Source organism: Podarcis raffonei, chromosome 16 (assembly GCF_027172205.1).
Source record: "Podarcis raffonei isolate rPodRaf1 chromosome 16, rPodRaf1.pri, whole genome shotgun sequence".
In the NCBI taxonomy this organism is placed as follows: Eukaryota; Metazoa; Chordata; class Lepidosauria; order Squamata; family Lacertidae; genus Podarcis; species Podarcis raffonei.
Window position 1 is genome coordinate 26,234,156 of NC_070617.1, and position 5,167 is coordinate 26,239,322.

Genomic DNA, 5,167 nt, shown 5'->3' on the forward strand with positions numbered 1-5,167 from the left:
TCGCGGCACAGAAAGAATAACCCAAACATCACAAACCTTCTGCTTGTTTCTTTCTCAGAGAAGCTTCCAGAACCCTCTTGAATTAATCAGAATAGGAAATATCTCTACACATCAGATCAATACTTTCTGCACTAAGTCTGCAAACTGGCATCTTACTTTAACAAGAGTTTGCAGACTGCAAAGTGGCCGTAGAGCTATCAAGAAAGGCAGAAGAGAGATCACCTTGATGTGAATCAGTTGGGGGCTTTTCCAGTCCCTCTCCAGGGTTTCGGTTTTCTGGCAATTTAATTTTTTATGAAATTTATGTCAGAAGCTACAGTAGCAAATACTTTTTCCTTTGGCTATTAACTAGCAACGCAGAAACCAAAAACACCCAAAATGAAACACAGGGGAAATCTATACCCAGCCTGTCAATTTGTTATACAGCTTTTCTACTTATTCAGAGATGGTGGAAAGAAATGATTTTGTCGCCTGAGAAAAATACTATCATAAATGGGGGCTTATGTTTTCCTCTGAGCTTGCTTAAATCTGTGTTTGAACTATAATAATAACTATTGGAATATATTTATTTATATCCTGCATTTTACTGATAAAATAATCACAGCTAAAACATATTGTTTGGGCAACAATCATTTCAAAACAATTAAGTATTAATAAAATTAAAACTGTATAAGATCTATTTAAAACATACAGAAAATCACAACAAAAACAGCAAGGCACCAGCCTCCTCATTAAAAGCAGAAGGAAACAAGGAGGATAACAAGGAGGGAGCCAGTCTAACATCACTAGGGATTTGCCAAGTCTGGAAGCAGCCGCAGAGAAGGCTCTCTCCCGCATCCCTACCAAATGTGCATGTGAGAAGGGACTCCCCCCAAAATCTCCGAGTCTCAGCATGTTTTTATGAAGGAATGTGGTCATTCAGATAGCTTGGACCAAAGTCATACAGGGCTTTACAGGTCATAACCAGCATTTTGAACTGTGCCAGAAAACAGACCAGTAGGCAGTGGAGCTGTTGTAACCAGTGCCAGTCAATAATCTTATAGCTCTCTGAGCTAATTTGAAGTTTCTGAGCACTTTTTAAAGGCAGCCCCACATTACAGCGATCCAAATGGGATGGAACTAAGGTGTGTGTCACTGTGGCCAAATCAGACATCTGGAGAAACAGGCGCAACTGGTGCACTAGCTTGAACTGTGCAAATGCACTCCTGGCCAACAAAGCGACCTGGGCATCCCGGCTCCGAACTGAGTCCAGCACACCCAAAGTGCAAGCCTGTGTATTCAGGGGGAATGCTACCCCATCTAGCACCGGCTGAATCCCTATTCCCTGGTCTGCCTTCCAAACGACCAAGAGCACCTCTGTCTTGTCTGGATTAAGTTTAAATTTGTTTACCCCCATCCAGGCCATTATTGATAGCAGACACTGGTTTAGAACTGAGACAGCTTCCTTGGATTTAGAGCAGGGTGTCATCAGCGCACTGGTGACACCGAACCCCGAACACCGAAACTCCAGACCACCTCTCCCAGTGGTTTCATGTAGATGTTAAATAGCATGGGGGACTGAACACAACCCTGAGGGACCATGCAGGCAAACTAGTAAAGGTAAAGGGACCCTGACCATTAGGTCCAGTCGCGGACGACTCTGGGGTTGCGGTGCTCATCTCGCTTAACTAGCCGAGGGAGCCGGTGTACAGCTTCCGGGTCATGTGGCGAGCATGACTAAGCCGCTTCTGGCGAACCAGAGCAGTGCTCGGAAACGCCGTTTACCTTCCCGCCAGAGTGGTACCTATTTATCTACTTGCACTTTGACGTGCTTTTGAACTGCTAGGTTGGCAGGAGCTGGGACCGAGCAACGGGAGCTCACCCCGTCGCGGGGATTCAAGCTGCTGACCTTCTGATCGGCAAGTCCTAGGCTCTGTGGTTTAACCCGCAGTGCCACCCGCGTCCCTTCTGCAGGCAAGCTACCAAGATGTCAAACAGGATTCCCCAAGCACCATTTTCTGGGTTCACCCCTCCAAGAAGGAAAGAAGCCACTGTAAAACAGTGCCTCCGAGTGCCATTCCAGCAAGGTGGCCCAGAAGGACACAATGCTCAATGGAATTGAAGGCTACTGAGAGATCCAGCAGAACCAACAGGGACACCCTCTGTCCAATTCCCTGCATAAGTCATTCACCAAGGTGACGAAAGCAGTCTCATCTTATAACAAAGCCTGAAATCAGATTGAAGTGAATCTGGATAATCTGTCTCCTTGAGAAACCCCTAAAGCTGAGATGCCACCATGCCTACCCCCAAAATGGGATGTTGGAAATTGGTTGATAATTATCTAATATGGTGGGATTCAAGGCAAATCACAGGTATGTAATATCATGGAGCTCAGTCTAGTTGTGAAAATGTGCGTGTGTAAGGCTATCACTGTTTCCGCCCTCAGATTTCTGTTGTTGTTGCTCTGGGGCAAACTGAAATTGGTGTCTCTTCACCCCACTGAGTCCTACTGACCTGCACACTGAAAGATCTAGAGTTGCCTCGGATATGATTCTTGCAATTCCATTCTTGATGTCCCTTGCTGCTTCATGTCACTCCCTTTGAATTGCATCAATGGATCCATGTGGTTAATGGAGATCAGAACAGGCAGGCTCTTCTCAGCTTGGAATTCGGAGTTCCACCTAGCCTACAGGCTGTCACAGTGCCTCCTCCTCTTCCTCCAAAAATACTGGCAGTGCTTGTCCCTAGCCTAGGGCATTCACACACAGCCGAGGCATAATCTTGGCATTTTTGCGCTCCCAGCATCTCCTCAATTTACTTCCCCCTGCCCTGCAGCTCTGCTTCCCAGTATGCACAGCCCATTTACCAAACTATTGTGACATTCCTGCGTGTTGCCAGTGACCAGCCATTCCTGTTCAGCTGCTCCATTCCCGAAAGTTCTCCTCTAAGTACACTGCTGCATACAAATTGCTTGGAATTGCAAGTGGGGAGAGGGCTGTTGCATTTTATTATGTATTTTAATTATGTATGGACTATATTTATTAATAATGGATTTTATACTTCTAAACTGCATGGAAACCATTTTGGCATGCAAGAGGTACATAATAATTCAGGTGCTGTTTGTGGGCTTCTCTTTGGTGAATTTGGTTGGCCACTATAAGAACAGGGTGCTGAACTAGCCCCCCATCCCCTTCCTGCTTTGGCCTCATTCAGCAGGGCCTTTCTTGTTCTCCTGAGGCTGTTGTGGACCTGCTGTTATAAAAGGTTAGCGGCAAGGCCTTTTCCATGGCGACACCTATGCTGTGAAAATACCTCCCTTGGGACATGCAAATGGCCTTCAGACAAGCCACCAGCTCAGTTCCTGTCTTTCTGGAGGCATAATCCCATATCTGCATTATTTGGCATGGGGATGTGGATGGTGCTGTGGTCTAAACCACTGAGCCTCTTGGGCTTGCCGATCAGAAGGTCAGTGATTCGAATCCCCACGATGGGGTTATCTCCCATTGGTCTGTCCCAGCTCCTGCCAGCCTAGCAGTTCAAAAGCACACCAGTGCAAGTAGATAAAGAACTACCGCTGCGATGGGAAGGTAAACAGCTTTTCTGTGCACACTGGTTTTCATCACGGTGTCCTGTTGCAGCACAAGCGGTTTAGTCCTGCTGGCCACATGACCCAGAAAGCTGTGGACAAATGCCAGCACCCTCGGCCCGAAAGTGAGATGAGCACCAAATCCCAGTCACCTTTGACTGGACTTAACAGTCCAGGGGTCCTTTACCTTCACAGTGGTACCTCAAGTTAAGTACCATATTTAATTCGTTCCGGAGGTCTGTTCTTAACCTGAAACTGTTCTTAACCTGAAGCACCACTTTAGCTAATGGGGCCTCCTGCTGCTGCTGCACCACCGGAGCACGATTTCTGTTCTCATCCTGAAGCAAAGTTCTTAACCCGAAGTACTATTTCCGGGTTAGTGGGGTCTGTAACCTGAAGCGTATGTAACCCGAGGTACCACTGTACTTATTTGGCTATTTTGTACGCTGATCCCAAATGAAGCCTCAATGGGCTTTACTCCTGTCTTAAAAGTGCAATTTTGTGCATCGATACTTGGAAGCCCCATGACTTCAATGAAACTTCCTCCTTTGAACTTCTAACCACCCTTGTCCCATTGAATTCAATCGGGTTTATTCCCAGGTATATTGAGTTAGGGGCTGCAACTGGTTTAGTCTGTATACTTTTTAAAATAGTTCTAAGGTATAGTCGTTCTAACAATTTTCCCCTCAACTTTCTGAGAGCAGTTCCAAGAGTCCTGTCATCTGTTGTTGTTTAGTCGTTTAGTCGTGTCCGACTCTTAGGGACTCCATGGACCAGAGCACGCCAGGCACTCCTGTCTTCCACTGCCTCCCGCAGTTTGGTCAAACTCATGTCAGTCAAGAGTCTAACACTCAAGAGTCTACAGGACTATAAAAACTGGCTGGTGGAGGAGTGGAGTCGGTTGCCATGACTACAACTAGGCCTCCGAGGGCCCAAGCGCCGGCTTCCGGCTTCCTTCTGGCGCTAAATCCCCATCATTACCTGCGCTCATCAGCCGCGCTGTAGCTTTGTGATTGGTCGATCTCGGGGCTTACCAACACGTTCAGAGGAAGGGGGGGTGAATTCCTAAGGGACCGTTCAAGCCAAATGGGTTGCCAAGAAAAAGGCAACGCCGTTTCCCCTCCTCCCCTATCATGGTTTATTTTTATACAAATTTTATACAAGCAGTTTAGGCATTCCGAAGTAGAAAGCGAATTGTTTCCACCGCGTTAATAAAATGGACCACACCACATGGAACGCGCCACCCACTCTGAGAATGGAAGGCGGGAAGCGCGCGCTGTGACGGTTGAAACGCTTTTTCTCTCCCCCCCCCTCGCGTCATTGAGCAAATGGTACACCCCAACCGCCCCGTCCTGCTCCTCCAGAGTTGCCAGTCCGCCAGCCTGTCTCCACTTCCCACGGCTGGTGCCCTCTCAACGCAACTTGCTGCTTCTTCTTTCTCCCTCCCCGCGCGCGCTCTGCCGATATGCAAATAGCGGGGCTCCGGCAGCCAACGGGAAGAAGAGAGCCCGCCACGCCGCGCGGCGATTGGCCGGCGTCGCGGGCAGCCGGCAAAGGCTAGCGGGTTAGGGTGCCCCCTTGCGGCTGAGGCCGAAGCGGCGG